This window comes from Mesoplodon densirostris, chromosome 1 (assembly GCF_025265405.1).
Source record: "Mesoplodon densirostris isolate mMesDen1 chromosome 1, mMesDen1 primary haplotype, whole genome shotgun sequence".
NCBI lineage: Eukaryota > Metazoa > Chordata > Mammalia > Artiodactyla > Ziphiidae > Mesoplodon > Mesoplodon densirostris.
The window spans coordinates 223,931,752-223,942,702 of NC_082661.1; the positions used below are offsets into that span (position 1 = coordinate 223,931,752).

General features: G+C 37.5%; 1 pseudogene; it reads right to left on the reverse strand.

Annotated features, from left to right (window-relative positions):
- Positions 1–9,842: 9,842 nt before the first annotated feature.
- On the reverse strand, positions 9,843–10,694 carry LOC132487253 (AP-2 complex subunit beta-like; annotated as a pseudogene).
- Between the last annotated feature and the right edge of the window lie 257 nt (positions 10,695–10,951).

The following is a 10,951-nucleotide window of genomic DNA, read 5'->3' on the forward strand; positions in this document are numbered from 1 at the left end:
GCCGCGGAGCGGCTGGGCCCGTGAGCCATGGCCGCTGAGCCTGCGCGTCCGGAGCCTGTGCTCCGCAACGGGAGAGGCCACAACAGTGAGAGGCCCGCGTACAGCAAAAAAAAAAAAAAAAAAATGAATAGACATATATATATGTAGAACTGAAGAAGTTGATGTTCACCTACAAGGAACACAACATTGTAAATCAACATTAGTCCAACAAAAAATAAAAATTAAAATTAAAAAATAAGTAATGAGACGCAAGCTTTTGGGTGTTTGTTCTGGTATAGTTGACTCTAATTTACAACCCAGGAACATGAATCCCACTAAAGCTCTGGTTGCCTGAGTAACCAGAGTTGGTCATGAAGAAATGCTGCCGCCTTGTGGCCGTTTTCTATAACAGCAAGTTAAAACCGGCGCTTCTGGGCATGTAATACTCACAAGTACTGTGGGGCTGTAAATGAACTTGCCCGGAAGAAATGTCTTGGCGTAGGCAATCGAAAATCAATTCAAAAGAGGACAGACTTTGAGGAAGCCAATTTCAACAGGTAAATATTACTCACACTGTTAAAAAAAAGTTCAAAGACGCTAAACATCACTAATTATGAGAGACATGTACGTCAAAACTACAAGGAGGTATCACATTGCACCTGTCAGAATGGCCATCATCAAAAAGTCTGCAAACAATAAATGCTGGATAGGGAACCTCCTATGCTGTTGGTGGGAAGGTAAACTGGTCACAGCCACTATGGAGGTTCCTTAACAAGCTAAAAATTGAGCTACCTATGATCTGGCAGTCCCACTCCTGCGCATATAGCCAGAGAAAACCAGAATTTGAAAAGACACTTGCTCCCCGACTTTCACTGCGACACTATTTACAATAGCCAAGACATGGAAGCAACCAAAATGTTCATCAACAGATGAATGGCTAAAGAAGAAGTGGCGCATGGGCACAATAGAATATTATTCAGCCATAAAAAAATAATGAAATACTGCCATTTGCAGCAACACGGGTCAACCTAGAGATGATCATACGAAGTGAAGTCAGAGAAAGACAAATATCATATGATATCACTTATAGGTGGAATCTAGTAAGTGATAAAAAAGGAACTAATTTGCAAAAGAGAAGCAGACTCAAAGACTTAGAAAACAAACTTACAGTTAACAAAGCGGACTGGTGGGGGGAAGGAATAAATTAGGAGGTTGGGATTAACATATACACACTAATACAAATCAAATAGATAATTACCAGGGACTAACTATAGATCAGGGAACTCTGCTCAACACTGTAATATCCTATATGGGTACACAATCTGAAAAAGAATGGATATATGTATATGTATAACTGAATCAACTTGCTGTACATCTACAAAACACAGCATTGTAAATAAACTTTACTCCAATAAAAATAAAAACTAAATATATAAAAAAACAAGAAGTAATGAGACAAGATTTGGGGTGTTTTTTTCTGGCACATTCCACTCTATTTTATAACCCAGGAACTCAAGTTTCACTGTGGTCCTTGTGCCCCAGGAACCAGAGTTGGGTATGAAGAAATCCTTCCACCTTGTGGCCATTTACTGTAACAGCAAGTTTAAAACCAGTGTTTTTGGGTCCTTTAATATTCACAAAGACTTCAGGGTTGTAAATGACAGGGGCCCCCAATAAATGTCCTGGGGTAGGTAATGGAAAAACAATTCAAAACAGGGCAGACTTTCAGGAGGCCAATTTCATGAGGTAAATTTTACTCACACTGTTTTTTTTTTTAAAAAAGCACATGAAAAGATGTTCAACATCACTAATTATTAGAGACACGCAAATCAAAACTACAACGAGTTATCATCTCCCACCAGTCAGAATGGCCATCATCAAAAAGTCTACAAACAAAAAATGCTGCAGAGGACCTGGAGAAAAGGGTACCTTCCTATGCTGTTAGTGGAATGTAACCTGGTAACAGCCACTACCAAGAAGAGTATGGAGGTTCCTTAAAAAACTAAAAATAGAGCTAGTATATGATCTGGCAGTCCCACTCCTGGGTGTATATCGGGAGAAAACCAGAATTCGAAAAGACACATGGTCCCCAACGTTCACTGCAGCACTATTTACAATAGCCAAGACATGGAATCAACCAAAGTGTCCATTGACAGATGAATGGCTAAAGAAGTGGTACATACAGACAGCTGAATATTACTCAGCCATAAAAAAATAATGAAATAATGCCATTTGCAGTAACGTGGATGGAACTAGAGATGATAATACTAAGTCAGATAGAGAAAGACAAATATCATACGATATCACTTTTATGTGGCATCTAAAAAATGATAGAAATGAACTAATTTACAAAACAGAAAGAGACTCACAGACTTCAAATATCCTTTCAGGAAAAAATTTTAAAAATCTATTACAGGTCATTAAATGTCAACCTGAAAAAATAAGTAATAATTAACATGGTAAAGGTATTTATTCTCCTCAAATTAATCTGTACCAGGCATTAGCACACTAAACCGTCAGATCACATCCAGCCCACCATCTTCTTTTGTAAACAAAATTTTATTGAATGGCAAAAAAAGAAACCCACGAGACATCACGTCACACCTGTCAAAATGGCTATTATCCAAAAGTCTACAAATAACAAATGTTATTGAGGATATGGAGAAAAGGGAACCCTAGTACACTGTTGGTAGGATTGTAAATTGGTACACCCATTATGAAAACAATATGGAGGTCCTGAAAAAACTAGAACTATCATATTTGCCAACAATTACACTGCTGGGTATTTGTCCAAAGAAAATGAAAACACCAATCTGACAGGATACATGCACCCCAATGTTCATAGTAGCATTATTTCCAATTGCCACAATATGGAAGCAAACTAAATGTCTATCAACAGATGAATGGGTAAAGAAGATGTATACACAATAGACTATTACTCAGCCATTAAATAGAATCAAATTCTGTCACTTGCAACAACATGGATGGGCCTAGAATGTATTATATCTAGTGAAATAAGTTAGAGACAAATGCTCTATGTTCTCCCTTGTATGTTGAATCTAAGAAATGCAAGAAAACAATGTATACAACAAAATAGGAATAGACTCAGAGAATTAGTGGTTACTGGTGGGGAGAGTGAAGGGGGGAGGGAATGTTAGTAGTTTGTTTCTCTTAATCCAATATCCCTATGTAGAAAATAAACAAATTAGGATATATTGTACAACCCAGGGAAATATAGCCATTATTTTGTAATATCTTTAAATGGAGCATAATCTATAAAAATATTAAATCAATATGTTATACCCCTGAGACTAATGTAATATTGTAAATCAACTATACTTCAATTTAAAAAATCCATACAGTGGCTGAGTGGATTAAAAAAAATCAATTATATACTGTGTACAAGAGATTCGTGTGAACTTTAAGGCCATACGTAGGATAAAACTGAATGACTGGAAAAAAGATATTTCATGCAAATGACAATTACCTGACTAGTCTATTATCAGGCAAAAAAGACTTTAAGTCAAACCTCTCACAGAAACAAAGGTTATCATATAATGATAAAGTGATTAATTCATCAAGAAATTATGACAATTATAAATATGTATGTATCCAGCATTGGAGCCTCTAAACATATAAAGAAAATATTAATACATATAAAGGGGAAAATGTGCAGAAATGAAATAATGGTAAGAAATGTCAATATCCAACTTTCAACACTGTATAGATCATCCGGACAGATTATCAATCAGAAAACATTGAACTTGAACACACACTTGATATCAAGTGAACCTAACAGACATATATAATACATGCCACTCACAGCAGCAAAATTTCCATTCTTCTTAAGTACATATAGAACATTTCCTAGGATAGATCAAATGTTAAGCCACAAAAGAAGTCTTCAAAAATCCAAGAAGACTGAAATCGTATCAAGTAACTTTTCCAACCACAAGGTATGAAGCTGAAATTCAATATTAAGAAGAATAGGGCTTCCCTGGTGGCACAGTGGTTGAGAGTCTGCCTGCTGATGCAGGGGACACGGGTTTGTGCCCCGGTCCAGGAAGATCCCACATGCCGCGGAGCAGCTGGGCCCGCGAGCCATGGCCACTGAGCCTGCGCGTCTGGAGCCTGTGCTCCGCAACGGGAGAGGCCACAGCAGTGAGAGGCCCACATACCGCAATAATAATAATAATAATAATAATAATAATAATAATAATAATAATAATAATAATAATTGGGTAGAGGAGCTGAATACACATTTTGCAAGAAAAAAAAAAAAGATGGCCAAAGGGCACATGGAAACATGCTCAACATCACTAATCATCAGGGTAACACAAATCAAAACCACAACAAGATATCACCTTACAGTTGTCAGAATGGCTATCATCAATATGACAACAATTAAGTGTTGCTGAGGATATGGAGAAAAAACTCACCTGCATTGTTGCTAAGAATGTAAATCAGTGCAGCCACTATTGAAAACATTATGGAGGGCTCTGAAAACTTAAAAAAAAATAAAGCTACCATATGATTTAGGAATTCCACTCTTGGTTATTTATCCAAAGAAAACAAAACCAAGCAAAAAACTAATTTAAAGAGATATATGCACATTGTTCATATATATATATATGCACTATGTTCATTGCAACATAACTTACAATAGCCAATGTATGGTAGCAACCTAAATGTTCAATGATAAACTGATAAAAAAGTGAAATACATATATATACACACATATACATATTTATGTACACCTATACATATCTATGTACACACATAGATACACATATACACATACACACATATACATACACACATATAGATACATATATTATTATACATATTACTCAGTCATAAAAAGATGAAATCTTGCCATTTGCGACAACATGAATGGACTTAGAGAGTATTATGTTAAGTGAAGTAAGTCACATAGAAAAAGACAAATACCATATGATCTCACTTATATGTGTAATCTAAAAACAAAACAAACACAACAAAACCAGTCTTACAGACAGAGTTAAAAAATTGGTGGTTGCAAGAGGGGAGGTGAGTGGGTGTTGGACAAGACAGGTGAAGGGGCATAATAAGTACAAAAGTCCAGTTATAAAGTAAAAATTGACAAGAATTTAATATACAGAATAAAGAATATGGTTCATGATACTGCAATCACTGTGGATGGGGACAGGTGGTTACTAAACTCATCATGGTGATTATTTTGTAATAAACTTAAATGCTGAATCATTATGTTGTACATCCAAAACTAACATACTATTGTATGTCAACTATTCTTCAATTTAAAAAAAAAAGAAAAGGAATGCATGCCTGACAGCATTTTAACTGAGCCATTTCTTGGGAGTGTGTTTGTAACAAACAGTCTTGAGGAGTGAGGTAATGTGTCTACCTCAGACAAGGAGTAAGCTTGCTAACCTCTCATTTTAAAAGCAATGGAGTCCTCAAACTCAGTGGAGTTCATCAATGTAACACAACTGAGTACACAGAACACCCAACTGGATCCCTCTGTGTCATCCCTGTTGGAACTGGTGGGGGAGGGAGACCCAATACAATATTATGCTCATGCTTGCTGTGCCATAAGTAATAAAATCTTTTGTCTCTGAAAAAAAATCTCAACTAAAGAACCTAACTTTACAACAAGAGGAACTATAAAAAGAACAAACTAAGCCCAATATTGGCAGAATGAAATAAATAATAAGGATTAGCAGTTATAAAAGTAATAGAAGGACCTACTGCATAGCACAGGGAACTCTACTCGTTATTCTGTAATGACCTATATGGGAAAAGAATATTAAAAAGAATATATATATATATATGTATAACTGATTCACTTTACTGTACACATGAAACTAACACAACATTGTAAATGAACTATACTCCAATAATTTTTTTTTTTAAAGTAATAGGGCTTCCCTGGTGGCGCAGTGGTTGAGAGTCCGCCTGCCGATGCGGGGGACACGGGTTTGTGCCCTGGTCCGGGAAGATCCCACATGCCGCAGAGCGGCTGGGTCCGTGAGCCATGGCCGCTGAGCTTGCGCGTCCGGAGCCTGTGCTCCGCAATGGGAGAGGCCACGACAGTGAGAGGCCCGCGTACCGCAAAAAATAAATAAATAAATAAAAATAAAGTAATAAAGACCATATATATAGTAGAAAGATAATAATATTAAGGAGTTTTTTTGGGAAAAGATAAAATTGACAAACTGTTAGAATAACTAAGAAAAAGAGAGAATATATATACATACATAATATATATATATAAAGCCATTACACTGATGCCACAGAAATACAAAGGACTATAAGAGACTACTAAGTATTAACAATCATATGCAAACAACTTGAATTACATAGAAAAAAATGGACAAACTCCTAGAATCATACAACCTACCAAGACTAAGTAGTTAAGAAATAGAACATATGAACAGACCAGTAATGAGTAAAGAGAATGAAACAGTACTGAAAAACCTCTCAATAAATAAAATCCCAGGACCAGGTGGTTTTACTGGTGAATTATGCCAAATATTTAAAGAGAAATTAAAGCGAAGACTTCTTAAATACTTCCAAAAATTTAAAGAGAAGGGAACACTTTCAAACCATCTTATGAGGCATTACTCCAATATCAAAACCAGATGAGGGCATTAGGAGAAAAGTATGGATCAATATCCCTGAAAAACATAGATGAAATATACTCAAAATACTGGCAAATTAAGTTCAACAGCACATTAAAAGGATCATTCACCATGATCAAGTGGGATTTATGCCCGGATGCAGGATGGCTCAATATATGCAAATCAATAAATGTGTTACATCACATTAAGAGAATAAAGGGAAAATATGGTCATATTAATAGATACAGAAAAATTATTTGACAAAATCCAACTTCATTTCATGAAAATTACTGTCAAGAAATTAGTTATAGAAGGAATATACCTCAACACATTAAAAGTCATATGACAAGCCAAAGCTAACAGTATATTGAATTATGAATCATGAAAGCATTTCTTCTAAGTTTTGGACCAAGACATGGTTACCTATTCTTGCCTCTTCTATTCAACATAGAACTGGAATTCCTAACCAGAACAAGTAGGCAAGAAAAGTAAAGAAAGTAAATCCTAATCATAAAATTAAAGCTAAATTCTCTCTGTTTGCAGATGACATGTTTTTATATCTACAAAACCCTAAACATGCCACCTCCAAAAAACTGTTCAAACTAATAAATAAAGCTGCAGGATACAAAATCAACATACAAAAATCATTTGTGGCTCTATACACTAACAACAGAAACCATCAGAAAAGGTTAAACAAGTCCCATTTACAGTAGCACCCAAAAGAATAAAATACTTATGAATAAAGTTAACCAAGAATGTGAAAGACCCGTACACTGAAAACTATAAAATATTGATGAAAGAATTTGAAGAAGATGCAAAAAAGTGGAAAGATCGCCCATGTTAATGGATTGAATAAATTAATACTGTTAAAATGTCCATACTATCCAAAGCAATCTACAGAGTTAATAAAATTCATGTCAAAATTCTGAAGACATTTTCCCCAGAATTTTTCTATTTGAAATTTTTCTATTTGAAAAAGAAATTTTTCTATTTGAAAAAGAAATCTTAAAATTCATATGGAACCTTAAAAGACCCAAAATATCCAAAGCAATCTTGAGCACAAAGAGCAAAGCTGAAGGCATCATGCTTCATAATTTCTAACCATACTACAAAGCACAATAATCAAAGCAGTATGGTAGTAGTATAAAAACAGACATATAGAACAACAGAACGCAATACAGACCTCAGAAATAAATCCACATATTTACAACCCATTGATCTTTGACAAAAGTGCTGGGAATATACAATGAGGAAATGATCCTCTCTTCAGTAATTTAGTGGGAAACTGAATATTCACAAGCATAGGGAAGAAATTAGACCCATATCTCACACTATATACAAAAATTAATTCAAAGTGGTTTAGAGAATTAAATATAAGATCTGAAACTGTAAAATTAATAGAAGAAGATATAGGGGAAAAAAACTTCTTTACAGTGCTATGTATGGGCAATGTATTTTTGGATATGACCCCAAAAACACAGGCAACAAAAGCAAAAAAAAGAAAATTGAATAATAGATTGCATTGGGCTTCCCTGGTGGCGCAGTGGTTGAGAGTCCGCCTGCCGATGCAGGGGACACAGGTTCGTGCCCTGGTCCGGGAAGATCCCACGTGCAGTGGAGCGGCTGGGCCCGTGAGCCATGGCTGCTGGGCCTGTGCGTCCGCAGCCTGTGCTCCGCAACGGGAGAGGCCACAACAGTGAGAGGCCCGCGTACCGCAAAAAAAAAAAAAAAAAATAGATTGCATTAAACTATAAAGGTTTGGACTTCCCTGGTGGCTCAGTGGTTAAGAATCCTCCTGCCACATGGAAGCAACCTAAGTGTCCACCAACAGATGACTGGATGAAGAAGATGTGGCACATATATACAATGGAATATTACTCAGCCATAAAAAGAAACGAAATTGAGTTATTTGCAGTGAGGTGGATGGACCTAGAGTCTGTCATACAGAGTGAAGTAAGTCAGAAAGAGAAAAACAAATACCATATGCTAACATATATATATGGAATCTAAAAAAACAACATTCTGAAGAACCTAGGGGCAGGATAGGAGTAAAGATGCAGACATAGAGAACGGACTTGAGGACATGAGGAGGAGGAAGGGTAAGCTGGGATGAAGTGAGAGAGTGGCATGGACATATATACACTACCAAATGTAAAACAGATAGCTAGTGGGAAGCAGCCACATAACACAGGGAGATCAGCTCGGTGCTTTGTGTCCACCTAGAGGGATGGGATAGGGTGGGTGGGAGGGAGACACAAGAGGGAGGAGATATGGGGATATATGTATATGTATAGCTGATTCACTTTGTTATAAAGCAGAAACTAACACACCACTGTAAAGCAATTATACTCCAATAAAGATGTTAAAAAAAAATCCACCTGCCAATGCAGGGGACACGGGTTTGAGCACTGGGCTGGGAAGATCCCACATGCTACGGAGCAACTAAGCATGTGAGCCACAACTACTGAGCCTGTGCTCTAGAGCCCGCGAGCCACAACTTCTGAGCCCACACACTGCAGCTACTGAAGCCCGTGTGCCTAGAGCCTGTGCTCCACAGCAAGAGAAGCCACCGCAGTGAGAAGCCCCTGCTCGCCGCAGCTAGAGAAAGCCTGTGCCCAGCAACGAAGACCCAATGCAGCCAAAAATAAATAAATAAAATAAATTAATTTAAAAAAAAAGATTGCATAGTTTCCAGGGAAATTATTTTTAAAAAAACTATAAAGGTTTGAACAGCAAAGGAAACAATTTACAGAGAGAAGAGTGTACCTACAAAATGGGAAGAAATATTTGAAAAACATATCTAATATATAAATACATAATATGCTCAAACAACTGAGTAGGAAAAAAACAACAAATAACCTGATTTTATTTTCAATGACACTTTGCTTTGCTTTAATATTTGTCTTTTTCTGCCTTTGAAGTGAGCTCTTGATTACAAAATATCAAATGACAGTCAAAAATGCCAGCCACTGGCACAGGATGGAGAAGCCCACAAGTAAGGACATATAGCAGCAGGTGGCAAGAGGTGGGAAGTGATTGAAGCAGTGGTTACAAATGTTCACAAGAAGCTAAAACTATCCAACAGATTGTGCCCTAATGTTAGTACAGATTAGACTAGTCACTACCTTGGTGCTTGACCTCAGTATTTTTGGCTTCAGATTGTACATGGCAATACAATTTCTTCCAGTTAAGAGTTCTTGGCTTGCACCAATGACGGTAGCTGGAGGGCACCGGACCAGTCTATTAGTTTTTCAAAACGCTGTTGTAGACCTGAAAGATGTACTGGGAGACGTCAGGAGCTCTGCACTTAGTGACAGCGTGTAACTGGGGTTTCCTGGCTGGGCTACAGAGCTTGGCCAAAATCCAAATGCCATTAGTGAGCTTCAGGGATTGATACAGAATGTCCTGCCCTTCCACATTCATCTTGGCAATAGTATCAACATTGTTATTTTGCAACTTGCTGAAAACAGTGTCAGCATTTAAATGACATCCCTTAATCTGAAACTGAAGTTCATTTTCATTGGGAATATCCATGTTGCAAGGAAGACCTGGCACTCCATTTTGCTGTCTTCTACCAAAAAGCACGTTGAGTGGGATGAGGCAGCTGAAGAAGACATCAGTGTTGTTTTTCACAGCCACCTGCAGGTTGTTCAGAGGTTCTGTCTTCATGAATGGGCCCAAGATGTTGAGAGGCAGGGAGCCATCAATGCTCTGGTTTGGTATCAGTGGTGTAGGGATGGCCAGAGGAGTGCTGGGGATGACACCAAACCTATGATTGTTAAACTGAATTGCAAAGTCTGTCATGTGCTGCAGAGCTTTGTTGGTGAAGGTCATTTCCCTATAGATGTGCCCTTGGCGGTGAGTAAATATTCCCGAAATCTCCAAGCCTTTAGCCTTTACTGCAGGCAGCCAGACAGTCTTTGGAGCCACATATCCACCAGGAACCATGCCTATCCTCATGGAGAGGTCAAATAGGTCATTCAGACCACTGCTGACCACAGCAGGAGTAGGTGAAGGAGCAGAGGTTGCAGGCACTGATGATGGGATGAAGGATTGTCCCACCAGACTATCTAGCCCTCCACCCAGGAGATCCATCTTTTCGAATTATAGTTTTCTCCAGATATATGTCCAGGAGAGGGATGGCTGGATCATATGGCAACTATACTTTTAGTTTTTTGAGGAACCTCTATACTGTTTTCCATAGTGGCTGCACCAATTTACATTCCCACCAACTGTAGAAGGGTTCCCTTTTCTCCACACCCTCTCCATCATTTATTATTTGTAGACTTTTTTAATGATGGCCATTCTGACCAGTTTAAGGTGATACCTCATTGCAGTTTTGATTTGCATTT